The sequence below is a fragment of the Camellia sinensis genome, chromosome 5 (assembly GCF_055761805.1).
Source record: "Camellia sinensis isolate YWXY chromosome 5, ASM5576180v1, whole genome shotgun sequence".
Classification (NCBI taxonomy): domain Eukaryota; kingdom Viridiplantae; phylum Streptophyta; class Magnoliopsida; order Ericales; family Theaceae; genus Camellia; species Camellia sinensis.
Window position 1 is genome coordinate 104,036,493 of NC_138965.1, and position 8,171 is coordinate 104,044,663.

Below are 8,171 nucleotides of genomic sequence, written 5' to 3' on the forward strand. Positions count from 1 at the left end.
AGCACTTATCAGTTGTGTAGCCATGGTCTTTATGGTATTCACATCTCTGGTCCTTTCTCCTCATGTCCGGTGGTCCAGATATCTTAGTCGACCATTTGAAGAATGTTCGGTGCTGAAATTTTGACAAAATCTGGCCAATCAGCTCAATTAGCTTTGTATATTTCTTGTCTAACCTCCATGGATGTTTGTTGTCCACTTGGTACTGCTCACGATTCTGGTGTAAATCTCAGCGACTATCTCTTCTAGGCCTTTCTCACGGCTCTAGGCTTCTTCTCAGAGGTGTTATTTCACTTGGAGACACATCAACCAGCATTGTCGAGTCAATGATTTGAAGCCCACCTTGAACCCGGAGTCCATCATCCTCCACCTTGCAATATTCTTCCACTTTCTTCATCAAAGCCCAGACCGTTTTGGTGGTTTGCGAGTCAAAGTCCTTCGAAGTGGGCTGTCCGACTTTAATCCCATTTTGAAGGTCGTGACTACCATTAAATCATTACAATCATCATCTACTAGGTTGAAACATTCCCAATACCTCACCGAATACTCACATAAAGTCTCTTTTGGTCCAATCTTCATTGACCATAAAGAATCGGCATGTTTGGGTTGTACCTCATTGGTGATAAATTTGGCCCTGAAAGACTTTTGGAGTTTATGGAAACTTTTAATGGAAGACGGCTTAAGCTTATAATACCACCGAACGGCTAGAGGTCCCAAGCTGCTGGGAAAGATTCGGGCACATGATAGCCTCATTATCTATATGCAAAGTCATAGCTTGCTTGTAATAACGAACATGATCGATGGGATCCGATTTGCCGTCATAAAGGGTAAATGATGGTGCTTTAAACTTCTTAAGCAAAACGACCTTGACCATGCATCGTATGAAAGGATCGTGCTTGTCTTCTGAATCTAAATCACCATCTCCCTTTTTGCATGCACGTCATGTTTGTGGAGAACTTCCTACATCTGATGAACTAGATTGATCAACTCCGCCTCTCATTCTGGGCTCCTCTCATGATGAGTATGATGTACTGCTACTATAATTATGTCTCTGAGGTTGACATTGCTACTTTGCTTTCTTCCTCAGTGATCGGCCTCATTCTTGCCGTAGTGGCATTTGCTGGGATTTCGCCAACTCTTGGCGCAAGCACTCATTATCAACTGCTATATCCTCCAAGCACTACTCATTTCGCTTTGCTTAGTCTATCAAGGTTTGCATGACGTCTTCTACTGATGTTGAAAGCAAAGAATGAGTGGTAAGATCAAAGTTTAAAGACCTTTGTACGGGAGGATTTTTTGGACCAAAAATCGCTTCAGGTAGAACATTGTCGTTGCCAACGATTGAATGATCTTGAACTGGTTCTGCCATAGATGAGTTTGAATATTCCCACAGACGGCGCCATTTGTGGGGAATGGTTTTGGAATATTCCTTTAATCCAAACAAGCTCTTGTATAATCATTGAGGTGTCACCTGAAACAGAAGAAAAACTCCGGTCAGTGGTGCCAGAATTAGCACTCCGATGAGCAAGTTAGTTTCTTTTAGAAAGAAGTTTTTGTTTCTTAGAGTGCAAGTTTTGTTTAGAGCATACCTTCTCCTTTAGCCTTGGTCCCCTTTTATAGCATCATTTCACTTGATATTTTTCTCTTGCAGCTTAATCCCTCATCACTACTCTGTCAGGGCCCATCTTCCTATCATACTTCTTCGAAAGGGATAGTGTGGACCACCTAAAGGGGGACATGCCGACTTACCCGATATGTTCAGCTCAGACGCACAACCCAATAACTCTTACTCAGCACGCTTTTCAGCCCATCTATATGTACTCGGCAATGTCTTTGAATCCAATGGGCTTTTAGCTAAATCCAGCCCATCAAACATGGGCTTGGGTGTGCCCTGTTTGTCATTCAGGAGTTAAATTTGCTTGGCTCCCACAAAGAATATTTTAAAACATCCGTTCAAAGAATACTAAAAGGTTTTATTTTTTAAGATAAATTACACTGACCTCTCATGAGGTTTAGAGAAATTATAATATATTTCATAACTTTGACAAAATTACATTGACTTTCCTTTCAATAAGATTAAATAGACCAGCATTAATGTAGATGCTGTCAAGACATTGTTTTGGAAAGTAGGTTAAAAGCTAGTTTTTTGACTTTTTTTAAAAAAATATGTAAAAAATAGTAGAGAGGTGATGTGACTCAAAAGAGGCTAAAAGCCAAAAGGCTACTTTTAACCTCTTGCCAAAAGAGGCCATAAAGATAAATAAGCTAAAATCTATATTTTAATGTAAAATTCATGATAATATCATTTTTTTCAAGACAAAACTAGCAAATTATTGATAAAAAAAGGGCTATATATTGTGTAAATTAAAACTTTAAGGAAACCTAATATAATTATGTTAAAATTATGAAACTTATTGTATTTTCATTAAAATTAAAGGGAGTCAGTGTAATTTACCTTATTTTATTTTGAAAAAAATAATTGGGTAAATTACACTGACACCCTCTGAGGTTTCTATTTAATACAGATCTCCCCCCCTCACATTTGAAAAATTACATTCCTCTCCCTGAGGTTTGTAATGTTTTTACAAATTATCCTTAGATTGCTGATGTCATGCCCTAAAATTTTCTAAATGACCATCTTGCATTTTTTCCGACCATTTCTTCTTCCTATCACCATGACTACATTCTACAACTTTCCATCATTAAATTATACTTGAACATATTCTTATTAAGTAATGATATACATAAATATATAGTAAATTTTTCAAACACAATGATATAATTTAATGGTAGCCTTTCACTTTAAAACAAAACACCCATAAACATGATTTATATTTACAATAATATCACTATCATAACATTTTTATGATATTTTTTGTACAATTTTTTTTATATGCATGTAATTTTTCATTTTTATTTCCACCATCATTTTTCTTTTTTGTCTATTCACCCACATTTATTACGGTATTACCAAATACCGCCATTCATGTAAAATCTAACCAACCACTCAATCAAACTTGAAAGCACAAAAATACAATGTGTATATATATATATATATATATATACACACGTTTATACAAAAATAACATCAACAAAAATGTACTCCGCACCCTCATGGAGTTTTAAGAAATAATTTTTTGAGTTTTTAATTTATATTTTGTATTTTTAATAATTTTTAAAATATTTTAATCAATTTTTTTTAAAAAAAAATTTAGATCAATTTAATTAAGATATATTTAAAAAGTATAAAATTTATACAAAAAGCTTTAAAAAAAATCATTTAATACAACAAAATAAGATAATGTATAAAATTTTTGTATTTAAATATATATATATATATATTTTGTATTTGGTGAATTTAAAAAAAAATAAAAAATATTATACTTCTTAAGTATATCTAGATTATGTGATGTCCCGAGTCTTTTCCAAACAATTTGAGTATATTAATCCATAATTTCTATCTCCTTTAGTTGTCTTCGTCATTGTTGAGTCTTTTGAGTCTCGTATTGTTATCTATTCTTCCTTGTGATTGTTCATGTATGTATTTTAGTGTGTTCCGAGATGTCATTTTGTACTTTGGGTGTTGGAGTGAATCCGGGATGGTGGGAATGTTTTGAGGTAGTTCTGTCTCATTTTCAAGTTGAGATTGCTCGTGCGGTCCTTTCTTTGCTCGAGCGGTAACATCGACCTTCCAATATCTAGTTTTACAGTTTTAACTTTTGGGAGTTTGTATTCTTCGCTCGAGCGAAGGTTTTGTCGCTCAAGAGGTCTTTTGCGGGGAGGAGATAGATTCTAAGAGTTTAAATTGTTCGCTCGAGTATAGGTTTGGTCGCTCAAGTGGTTTGTCCGCAGTTTGCTCCGAAAAATATATCCAATCACTTAAAAGTTGGACCCTTACACCCTTTTCTTTCACTTTTCACTTTACACTCTCTCTCTACATTTACTCACTCTTTTTCTCACATCCCTCTCTAGAAAACCCATCCACCCACCTCATTTAATTCTTGATCTACCCAAATCCATTAGGTTTTTAACCCTAGTGCCTTCTTTAATTCTGGAGATCAAGAGCAACATTGTGTGCGGTGGTGATCAAGTTTTGATGCTGTTGATTTTGGAGCTTTTCTCTTCATTTCAAATCTTGAGGTAAGGAATTCTTTGAGTTATATATATGATTTTAGCATATCTAATTCGTCCTTTTATGATTTTGGAAGTATGGTGTGGATTTTGTAGTGTGGGTTAGCAAGTGTTGAAGAAAATGACTTTTCTTGTGAGGATGTTCAAATTAGAAATGTTTTATGAACTTATGAAACTCTTGAAAGCATCTTGTGAGAAGAATCTATGAAAAATGAAGGAAAAACATTTTGTTTAGTTTTGAAGAAATTTGGGGAAAAGTAGATTTTATGAAATATCTATGAAATTGTAGTTAAATTTCTCAAGAAATCGATAGAACATTCTTTATATTGATTGTGTAATTGAGATATCCATGGGATAAATAATTGTTGTTGTTGGAAAATGTTATTGACCTTGAAACTGTACAAGTTAGGCTATGAACAGAATATTTATTGTGAACATAGAATGGTACAAATGTCACATAGATTTATATTTTGTCATGGTTTTGAGAATCATTGAACAATGGAAGTTTACTTTGAATAAGTGTTGAGACTTATGGAGATATTGTACAAATGAGATACCTATATGTAATCACCTCTCATTTCATTCATTTGCATCATTTTGAATATTGTTAAATTGTGGCTATGCCTTGAAAATTAATTCATTGTTTTAAGAAAACAACTGTTGTTATTGAAATGTTTTGGGATAAATACATTTGGTAAGTCCGAATAGGAGGTGCAATTAGTATTGTTTAAGTTGGCCTGAGTATTCAGGGTAAAAGACTGAAAACACGTGTGGATGAGGTACTACATGCCTTCCGGTTAAGAATTAGTAAAGTAGGGGAATTGATAGTACTTGTTATGCCTACTTGCAGATACCAACCTAAAGATTGCCTGAGTCATATTTACCACCCCATTGTCATTATGTGAATATAATGGAGAAAATGAACTTTTGAAAGAAACATTGCATGAATTTCAAAAGAAATTGAGATTTTTTATATTTGAACATTGCATGGCATTGCATTCATGTATATGAGACTACTCAAACATATATCCTTTGTTAAAATATCTCTACTGGGTTTTGTGCTCATCCCTAGTGTATTTGTGCAGGAAAGGATGTGGTGATCTCGCTTAGTTGAAGGTGTAGAGTGTAGTAAGGGCAAGAGGCTCTCCTTTTTATCTTTTTTCTTTTTTGTGATTTTTTGCAAGCCAAGGGCCTAATGTGTTTAGGGTTTGACAAACCTTTTGTGTAACCAGGTTTAAGTCTTCGAACTTGCAGCCTTTGGGCATTTATCTTGTTATTTCTTTTACTTTCATATTATCACACATGCTACGAATTCATCCTTTTAGAAGATTGAATGTGTTGCATGTGAGCACTTTTGTATATCTCTCTTATGAAATGAAATACAAATTGAGGAAATCGATCAGCCAAGTTTGGATCGTTTATTGGATGGAATTATTACATATATTATTTGGGAGTGTTACAGATTAGGTGTATCTAAAAAATAAAAATTACTAATTACTTCAACAATTAAAAAAATTCAGTAAAAAAAAAGAAAAAAAACACACAAAATTTTAAAAATAAAAAAACTCAATTTTTTGTGTGAGTTAAACCAAAAAAGATGATTGTTATTTCCCTTGAAATGACATGAACAAAATATCTGTATTATTTTATTATTTGATATGTATAAATGTTAAGGGGGAAATTAAAGAAGTTTTTAATTTATATATTTGTATTTTTAAAATATTTTAATATTTGTTTTTACTTTTTAGATCAATTTAATCTAGATATATTTAAAAAGTATAAAATTTGTACAAAAAATTTTTAAAAAATCATTGAATACAACAAAAGAAGATAATGTACTGAATTTTTGTATTTATATATATATATATATATATATATATTGTATTTGATGAATTTAAATAAAATAAAAACAGAAAATATTATACTTCTTAAGTATATCTAGATTAGATGTGTCTAAAAAATAAAAATAAAAATAAAAATACTTAAAATATTAAAAATATTCAGTAAAAAAAACACAAAAAATAAATAACTAAAAAAAACTTAATTTTTTGTGTGAGTTAAACTAAAGAAAATGATTGTTATTTCTCATGAAATGATATAAACAAAATATCTGTATTATTTTATTATTTGATATGTATAAAGGCTAAGTGGCAAATATTTAATTTTAATCAAATGGGAGGGTAAGTGCAATTTTTTAAATGTGAGGGGGGTCTATATTAAATAAAAACCTCAAGGGGTGTCAGTGTAATTTACTCAAAATAATTCATTCATACAATTTCCCCCAACCCCCTCCCCTCTCCCCAAATGACGTGATAATCAAAATTTGAAAAGTTGATCCATACTCTAATATTCTTTCAAAACTCTCTTTATATGTATTCTGTCTTGCCACTTCATTCGAGAGATTTTGGAAGAAAAAAAATTATGTGTATGTAACAAAACTTGAATATTATTATACTCTTGTTAAAAATTATCAACAAAATCTATATTACAATATCATATTCAATATTAACTTGCACAATTTACCCATTTTTTAAAAAAATGAAAAATTACATGTGAGAGTTAAGGGAAAAAATTATAAATATATAGAGGTGTAAGTGTATCTGTGGTGGGATGCAAATGAAAGGCTGTGGGGGTGCCAGTGTCACTTGCATCCCTCCATGTGTTGGTTATTTTTTTTCTCGACTCTCACCTACACGTAGTTCTCTCTTAAAAAAAAACTAAAATGGATTAAGACCTCTTAAATAAGTTTGGTTGATTTTTTAACTATTATTGATAATATAATGTTTTTCATATTTGTAATTACTCTTTGATCAACTGATGAAAACGAAAAAAACAAAAATTGTCGTCAGGTGGTCAAATTTTTTAGAAATATAAGCACATAATTTAAATAAAAATTGTATTAATGCCTACAAAAATATTTAATCAGAATGAAAAAACTCCTGCTACAATAACAGTGTATCAAAAGTGAATTAAAAATTTGTTGCAATTTATTTCAAGTCTATAGGTAGAATTTAAAAGCAATCCCCTCGTTAGGGTGGGCAAGAGCCTACCCCATCAGTTAAACTCGAATGGTCTAAATCAATTCATCACTGAATGAACAGTTTCAATGGTCTAAGCAAACAATGCGGATATATTTTTATCAATCCATCTAAGTTTAGACAGATGGCGGATGGAAGGTCACTCGATCGACCCAACTCAATCCGTCAATACTCTCAAGAAAATGAAATTATGTTTTATATTTTGTGTGTTAAAAAAGGAACCTTTTATTTAGTTATTTATGAAATATGAAAAATGACGACTTGGGCCTTTATTTTTATTATAAAAAATGAACAAAAAATTTTAGGCACAAAATAGTAAAGAATTATTGAAAAATAATTTTTAAAAAATATCCAAAATAGTAAAGCCCAAACCACCAAATCAATCTGCATCTACCCGCCAACCTACACGGCCCGCTCAATCCGTGTCTGGTAACTAAGTGGACAAATGCAGATTGATTTTTCCTAATCTATCTAAGTTCAGATAGATAGTAAATGAGAGGTCAACCGATCCAATCTGATTCGCGAGCACCTCTACCCCTCACGTTGATTCATAATAATCAATTTATTTTTTTAAGTTATTTTATTACATAATTAATTAACAAAAACTACAACAAAAAGTATGGCACAACATTTCAAAAAAAATAATAAAACAACAAATACACGGAAATTAGTTGGGGGCGAAACCACACACAAGTTCATGAAAAAAAAAAAAAAACAAGGAAAAAGAAAAACTTACGGTTGGCTATAAGTTTCATTGAATAGAGTGACACAAAGTAGCTAGAAGATTAGAGGTTCATTAGACTTTTAATTCTATTCTTTGATCGGAAGTTTTATTTTGGTCTTTATTGTTTTAAATTGAATAGATTGATATTTATCTTTTAAGTTTGTTTTAGTTTGACCATTTCGTCCAAATTAAAGGTTAATTAATAATTTTGAGATCTTTGCCGGTCTCTTAAGGCATACATGTATGAAATATTAACGAAAATTTGGACAAAATAATCAAAT